Here is an 8,820-nt window from a genome sequence, read left to right as displayed (position 1 = left end):
TGGCTATCCCCATTTGAAACAGGTATGCTGTTTTGGAAAATGTAGGGGTGATGGATTCTCAGGGGAGGGTAGCACGAACAGCCAAGTTTCTGGTATTGAGCCTGGCTCTAATGCAACGAGGAGTACGGCGGGTTCCAAGAGATCAATTGTTTTAGGGGATTCTCTAGTCCGAGGTACAGGCAGACATTTCTGTGGCCAGCAGCGAAAAATCAGAATGGTGTGAGGCTTCTCTGGTGCCAGGATCAAGAGGGTCTCAGAGAGGGTGCAGAATGTTCTCACGAGGGAGAGAGACCAGCAAGAGGTCATTGTCCACATTGGTACCAATGCCATAGGAAGGATAAAAGTTGGGATTCTGAAGGGAAAATACAGAGAGTTAGGCAGGAATTTAAAAAGGAGGTCCTCGAGAGTAGTAATATCTGAATTACTCCTGGTGCTACAAGCTAGTGAGGGCAGGAATAGGAGGATAAAGCAGATGAATGCATGGCTGAGGAGCTGGTGTATGGGAGAAGGATTCTCACCATAGAGTGGTTATGGTAAGGGATTTTAACTTTCCAAACATAGACTGGGACTGCCATAGTGTTAAGGGTTTATATGGAAAGGAATTTGTTAAGGAATATTTTCTGATTCAGCATGTGGATGTACCTACTAGAGAAGGTGCAAAACTTGACCTACTCTTGGGAAATAAGGCAGGGCAGGTGACTGAGGTGTCAGTGGGGGAGCACTTTGCGGCCAGTGACCATAATTCTATTAGTTTTAAAATAGCGATGGAAAAGGACCGACCAGATCTAAAAGTTGAAGTACTAAATTGGAGAAAGGCAAATTTTGACGGTATTAGGCAAGAACTTTCAAAAGCTGATTGGGGACAGATGTTCGCAGGTAAACGGACGGCTGGAAAATGGGAAGCCTTCAGAAATGAGATAACGAGAATCCAGAGAAAGTATATTCCTGTCAGGGTGAAAGGAAAGGCTGGTAGGTGTAGGAAATGCTGGATGACTAAAGAAATTGAGAGTTTGCTTAAGAAAAAGAAGGAAGCATATTAGGTATAGACAGGATAGATCGAGTGAATCCTTTGAAGAGTATAAAGGCAGTAGGAGTAAACTTAAGAGGGAAATCAGGAGGGAAAAAAGGGGACATGAGATAGCTTTGGAAAAGAGAATTAAGGAGAATCTAAAGGGTTTTTACAAATACATTAAGGACAAAAGGATAACTAGGGAGATAATAGGGCCCTTCAAAGATCAGCAAAGCGGCCTTTGTGTGGAGCCACAGAAAATAGGGGAGATACTAAACGAGTATTTTGCATCAGTATTTACTGTGGAAAAGGAAATGAAAGATATAGACTGTAGGGAAATAGATGGTGACACCTTGCAAAATGTCCATATTACAGAGGAGGAAATGCTGGATGTCTTGGAACATATCAAGGTGAATAAGTCCCCAAGACCTGATCAGGTGTACCCTAGAACTCTGTGGGAATCTAGAGAAGTGATTGCTGGGCCTCTTACAGAGATATTTATATCATCGATAGTCACAGGTGAGGTGCCAGAAGACTGGAGGTTGGCTGACGTGGTGCCACTGTTTAAGAAGGGTGGTAAGGACAAGCCAGGGAACTATAGACCAGTGAGCCTGACCTCAGTGGTGGGCAAGTTGTTGGAGGGAATCCTGAGGGACAGGATGTACATGTATTTGGAAAGGCAAGGACTGATTAGGGATAGTCAACGTGGCTTTGTGCGTGGGAAATCATCTCGCAAACTGGATTGAGTTTTTAGAAGAAGTAACAAAGAGGATTGATGAGGGAAGAGCAGTAGATGTGATCTATATGGACTTCAGTAAGGCATTCGACATGGTTCCCCATGGGAGACTGATTAGCAAGTTAGATCTCACGGAATACAGGGAGAACTAGCCATTTGGATACAGAACTGACTCAAAGATAGAAGACAGAGGGTGGTGGTGGAGGGTTGTTTTTCAGACTGGAGGCCTGTGACCAGTGGAGTACCACAAGGATCGGTGCTGGGTCCTCGATGTTTTGTCATTTACATAAATGATTTGGATGTGAGCATAAGAGCGTACAGTTAGTAAGTTTTCAGATGACACCAAAATTGGGTGTGTAGTGGACAGCAAAGAGAGTTACCTCAGATTACAACAGGATCTTGACCAGATGGGCCAATGGGCTGAGAAGTGGCAGATGGACTTTAATTTAGATAAATGCAAGGTGCTGAATTTTGGGAAAGCAAATCTTAGCAGGGCTTATACACTTAATGGTAAGGTCCTAGGGAGTGTTGCTGAACAAAGAGATCTTGGAGTGCAGGTTCATAACTGCTTGAAAGTGGAGTCGCAGATAGGATAATGAAGAATGTCTTGGGTATGCTTTCCTTTATTGGTGAGAGTATTGAGTACAGGAGTTGGAAGGTCATGTTGCGGCTGTACAGGACATTGGTTATGCCACTGTTGGAATATTGCATGCAATTCTGGTTTCCTTCCTATTGGCAAGATATTGTAACACTTGGAAGGGTTCAGAAAAGATTTACAATGATGTTGCCAGGGTTAGAGGATTTGAGCTACAGGGAGAGGCTAAACAGGCTGGGGCTGTTTTCTCTGGAGCTTTGGAGGCTGAGGGGTGACGTTATAGAGGTTTACAAAATTATGAGGGGTGTGGATAGGGTAAATAGACAAAGTCTTTTCCCTGGGGTCAGGGAGTCCAGTTCTAGTGGGCATAGGTTTAGGGTGAGAGGGGAAAGACATAAAAGATACCTAACCATCGCTTTAACCATTGCAAAACAATAGTTTCTAATTTCTCTTCACTCTTAGGGTAAAGAAACTCACAAATTCTTTATTTGATTAGTTAATGGATATGTTGCTTATTCCCTTGTTCTGGACTCAATGACCTCTTTAACCTGGATTTAAGATTCTTGCATGGGCCAGGGAACAAACACAGGCCCCCACTGTGGCAAGTAAGATTTCTATCACTGAGCTACCAATATAATTTACATTCCAGTTTCAATAACTAGATTGTCTCCAAGTCATTCAATTTCTCAGTCATTTCTCCATTTTTTAAAAAATAAATGACCAATTTGAATCTCAAAATCCACAGAGGGCATTCTGACTGCAACAGGTCATCTCTGCTACTAGAATTTTCTATTTGGCTTTTTAATTGCTAAATAATTCCACAATTATCTCAATAAACTTCTAGCAATACAGAGAAAGGCTTCTGTAATGACTGAGGGTCGCAGCAGAATGAATGATTACTCTAAAGTGGACATCAGCATAATTATGATATATTAAGTGTCTCTATTAAAGAAGTCCTCCTGTTTTTTTCTGTTCAATTCTCTATCAGTTCACCATCACAAATATCATCTCCTATAGGCTCTCCAGTACAAGTTCAGCCAGAGAATACTGGTGAATTCCATTTCTGTCAAAGGCATTGTTCTTAAACCTCTCTCTCTCTCTCTCTCTCTCTCTCTCTCTCTCAAGGCTGATATTATTGCAGTGGTTCTTCAAAAGTGAAACTGATTTGTTTAATGCCAATATTAGTAGGTAAACTCATTAATTGTGCCTTATTTAATAATCCTCCCTGTTGTTTTAATGAAACATTTAGCTTGTTTGAGCATCGGCACTTTCATTCTATTAATGTACCATGTGATTCACAGCAACTTGAAACCTAAACACATATAATCCATAAATTTATAATGGTGACATTTACCCGACATCAAAACAAATCTCTAAGTGACCAAGAAATGTGTGATGTTGGCACTAGGTGTTTGAAGTAGATAGGTATTCTACTGCCTAACACAGAATGCCTCACCTTGATATGCATTCAGACAAAGAACCTGTCAAAAACTTGAAGCAGGATCAGAACACAGCAACACTAGAAAATGAACAAAAAAAAAATTAGCTTGAGTCATATTAGTCCCTTCGACATTTGTTTTTCTCCTTTAAAGTATTGATGTTTCTTCAGTCTAACATATTAAAATTACCTATAATCTCTCAAAGGAATTTCTGAATTTGCTATATCTTACATTTTAAACATCTTGTTCTACCACGCACCACAGTAAATACCACTCTCTTTTGTGTTATGTCTCATGGTCTACCTTTCAGAGACATTACAATAACATCTCTGGATCATAGCTTGTAATCTGTGGATAGGAGGATCTCAGACTCCATCTTAACTCTGATCACTTGAAACATGACTTGCTGCAAGAATCATGTTGCACTATGTAGTTAATAGCTTAAAATTATCCCAGGCACCATGCACATTTGGATGGAATCTTAGTCAGATTGAGTTTGGTGGATTCTTGCCATGACACTGAGTGAGTTTTCTTTCCATATTTTACCAATTCCATCGCTTTAAATACCATGTGAACCCTCAGTAGAGAATCGTGCCCTATTTCTGCCCCTTCTTAACATGTGCCATTCCCGATGCAGCTCGCCACTCAGATCCCAGAATTGACTGCATCCCTGGCATTGGCAGCTTCTTGACATAGTGACATCCCTACATGACTTGGCATCCTCTCAGGTTGGCGTGGCAGTCTTCTGGCAGTACAGGTTGGTTTTCTTGGTCTGGCATGGCCTCAGCATGGTCTCTCAGTCTCAGGGTGATTCCAGAGAGATCTTCCAGCCTTATAAACCTCGAGGTGAAGCCCAATGAGGTTTTGAGTCAAGGCCCTTTGTGGACTGGAGGCTAGCTACCACATGGCAAAAGTGAGGACTGCAGATGCTGGAGATCAGAGTCTAGATTAGAGTGGTGCTGGAAAAGTACAGCAGGTCAGGCAGCATCTGAGCAGCAGGAAAATCGACGTTTCAGGCAAAAGCCCTTCATCAGTAATGATCATTCCTGATGAAGGGCTTTTGCCCAAAACATTGATTTTCCTGCCTCTCAGATGCTGCCTGGCCTGCTTTGCTTTTCCAGCACCACTCTAATCTAGGTACAAAAATGGTCTGGGCTGGAAGGACCGTTGCTCGGAACTTTTATTTCTCCAATGCTGGACTTCTTATGTCTCTATTTTCTAAGACCTTGTTACTGAAGAAGCTGTACCCACATACCTTTGTACCTAACATGGTGCTGTAAGTGGCGCCTTATAAACTTTTCACTGTACTCATGTGCGTACATGTGACAATAAAGCTACATCTAATTCTAATTCTAATATTTAAAAAACCACTGTGAAAAGCATTGTCAGACTGGAGCTGCCCTGCACAGTCCCTGATAGGTTCCCCAGATGTGGCAGACAGAGGAAAATCCTTGCCCCACTTTGTATTATTCTAACATTGTAATAACTGTCAAAGATAACCTGGTAAACTAAGTGATGATGGGGTGGGGAGTGAAATGGAAATAGTCCCTTTTCAATGTTTGGCAGTATTTCTTAGCCGCCCTTGTTCTCCTAGCACAACATACTTTGTCCTGGCTTCCTCACTGTACTTTCACATCTTCCCTGCTCTACGATGAAAAATCACTGCTTCAAAAGCCATTTTTTAATCCTCTGCAGAGTTTGCAGCCCTCTTGTTGAAACTCGATGTACCTGTGGATTATCCTGTGTTTGACAACGGAACTGGAGGAGAAATGGGGAAAATGCAATGAGAATTACGATCTGAAATACACTGCTTGAGGGTGTGGTGAGGACAGATTCAACTGTGGCTGTCAAAAGAGAATTGGAAGAGCATCTTTTGAGAAAACGTGGAAGGGTTTTCAGATAAGGGCCAGGGGAAAACAAATCTCACTGAGCTCCTGCAAAGAGCCTGGAATGCTCAAATGGCTTTCTATCATTTCTTCATAGACTCCCTACAGTATGGAAGCAGGCCCTTCTGCCCAACAAGTCCACACCGACACGCCGAAGGGTACCCCACCCAGATCCATTCCTCTACTCTATATTTACCCCTGACTAATGCATCTAACCTACACATCCCTAAACACTACTGGCAATTTGCTATGGCCAATTCACCTAACCTGCACATCTTTGGACTGTGGGAGGAAACCAGAGCACCCAGAGGAAACCCACGTAGACACGGGGAGAATGTGCAAACTCCACACAGACAGTCGCCTGAGGCGAGAATTGAACCCAGGTCTCTAGCACTGTGAGGCAACAGTGCTAACCACTGAGCCACCCTGATTTGTACTCACTCAGATGCTTCTCTCAGCTCCATTCACTTTGCATTTCTTAGAGAACTGCCTTTGCAATGACATTGTAACTGGGTTGTTCAGGCCCTATGGCAAGACAAGAAGGTAACACTGCAAACATGCAACACCGCCCATGTTGTGCGGAAACATTGGCCATTATGCTCAATCCATTGTATGGTTGGCTGAGTGTAACTGTAGCCTAATAGCCCAGTGTCAAAGTTCCAGCTCCTGGTGTACCATTGAGGCTTTTCCACTTTTGTAAGGGGCTATGTTTAAAGTGATAGAGTCATACAGTACAGAAAGAGACCCCTCAGCCCAACTCGTCCATGCTGACCAGGTTTCTCAAACTGAACTAGTCCCATTTGCCTCCATGTAGCTCTTATCTCTCTCAACGTTTCCTATCCATGTATCTGTCCAAATATCTTTTAAATGTTGTCATTGTACCCACTTCTACCACTTCCTCTGGCAGCTCGTTACAGGCACACATCAATTGTCCCTCAGGTCCCTTTTAAATCTTTCTCCTTGCACCTTAAACCTATTCCGTCTAGTTTTGAACTCCCCTACTCTGACGAAAAGACTTTGGCTATTCATTTTATCTATGTCCCTCATGGTTTTCTAAACCTCTATACAGTCACCCCTCAGCCTGGGTCACTCCAAGGAAGAAAATTCCCAGCCTATCCAGTGTCTCCTTATAATTCAACCTTCTAGTTTGTGGTCTTTTAGGGTAATAATGTTGATTAGGGCAATGCTGGTGTTTTGAATTGATGTTTAATAAGGTGTGAGTTGTTGTTGCTCATTATGTTCACATAAAACCAGCAGTAAGGAGAAGACAAATCAAATCCAGTACTGGGCACTCCAATCCCCTTTTTTTGTCTTCAATTCCAGTTCAAGTTTGGATAAAATCATTTATTTCACAGAGGATCTCTTGATTTCTGATCCATGGCTGAAAGAGAGTTCCTAAAGAGTTTGTAACTTAGCAGAATCCGGTTGGGTTTATTGTTCTCTTTCGACAACTGCAGAAAATTTAGCTCAGTCAGATCTCATTTCACCTCTGGTTGAAGCTTGTTCTCAATTATAGCAGCTTGGGACTCACAGCCAACAACAAGTGGGCCCTCTTGTGGCACAGTGGTAGTGTCCAACGCCTGGGCAAGGAGTTCTGAGTTCAAGTCCCACCTGCTTCAGAGGTGTGTAATAATATCTCTGTCCAGCTTGATTAGGAAAAACTGGGTTAATTTAACAAAAGGCTGCGGTCAACAAGTTCACCTGTTTGGAGGCTAAGGAGTGACCTTGTAGAGGTTTATAAAATCATGAGGGGCATGGATTGGGTAAATAGACAAAATCTTTTCCCTGGTATGGGGGAGTCCAGAACTAGAGGGCATAGGTTTAGGGTGAGAGGGAGAAGATTTAAAAGGGATTTAAGAGGCAACTGTTTCACGCAAAGGGTGGTACGTGTATGGAATGAGCTGTTAGAGGAAGTGGTGGAGACTGGTACAATTGCAACATTTAAAAGGCGTCTGGATGGGTATATGAATAGGAAGGGTTTAGATGGATATGGGTCAAGTGCTGGCAAATGGGACTAGATTTATTTGGGATGTCTGAGAGACATGGATGAGTTAGACCGAAGATCTGTTTCCGTGCTGTATATCTCTAAATGTCTTTGACTCTATGACTCTAGCTCTATTATATTGCTTTTCAATTGCTCAGACCTTTGTGTATAGGAGTTGGGACATTATGTTGAAGTTGTACAAGATGCTTTGGTAAGGCTTCTTCTGGAGTATTGTGTCCAATTCAAGTTGCTCTGTTATAGGAAGGATATTGTTAAGTTTTCAGAAAAGGTTTACCAGGGTTTTGCTGGGAATGGAGAGCTTGAGTTATAAGGAGAAGCTTTTTTCCCCAGGAGCGTAGGCGGTTAAGGTGTGACATGAAAGACATTTATAAAATCATGAGGGGTATAGATAAGGTGAATGGCAGGTGCCTTTTCCCTAGGGTGGGGGATTTCAAATCTAAGGGATAAGGGAAGAAGAGAAATATTTTAAAAAAGATATGAGGGGCAATTTTTTCACACAGAGGGAGGTTCGTGTATGGATGGACTTCCAAAGGAAGTGGTGGATGTTGGTACAGTTACAACATTTAAAAGACATTTGGATATGTACATGAATAAGAAATGTTTGGAGGAAAATGGGCCAAGGGCAGGCAGGTGGGACTAGTTTAATTGGGATTATGGTCGGTAATGGACTGGTTGGACTGGAAGGTCTGTTTCCATACTGTATGACACTATGACTTTTAGTTGACGCTGAGAGCAAACTATAGCTGCCTTCTTATATTCCCTACCTGTAAATTAAATGTTGCCTATCAGGAGGGAACTGTATGCATGAATGTCCAAAGGCAAAACCCATGCATATTTAAGACTGAGATACATAAAATCTTGAGAAAATAAGGATTATAGGCAAAGCACAACTGGAGGTGAGGAATGCCGGAGCAGCCATGATCCTATGGAATGATGCAGCAGGTTAAAGGGGCCAAATGGCCTATTCCTGTTCCTATTTCTTATGGTCTTATCTCCATCACTATGAAGCAAGAAGCTCTCCATGGTCTCTAGTTTGACATCACTCTGTTAATGGGACATTACTGGGGAAAAAAAGTGGCTGCTACATTTTTTAGATCATAACAGTAGCTACATTTCAAAATATTCCATCGTGCTTTAGGCTAACCAAAGG

Source organism: Chiloscyllium plagiosum, unplaced genomic scaffold, assembly GCF_037043375.1.
Source record: "Chiloscyllium plagiosum isolate Xiang-an unplaced genomic scaffold, Cpla_swu_hap1 HiC_scaffold_26, whole genome shotgun sequence".
Taxonomy (NCBI): domain Eukaryota; kingdom Metazoa; phylum Chordata; class Chondrichthyes; order Orectolobiformes; family Hemiscylliidae; genus Chiloscyllium; species Chiloscyllium plagiosum.
The sequence above is the reverse complement of the archived record's forward strand: the minus strand, read 5'-3'. Positions refer to the sequence as shown.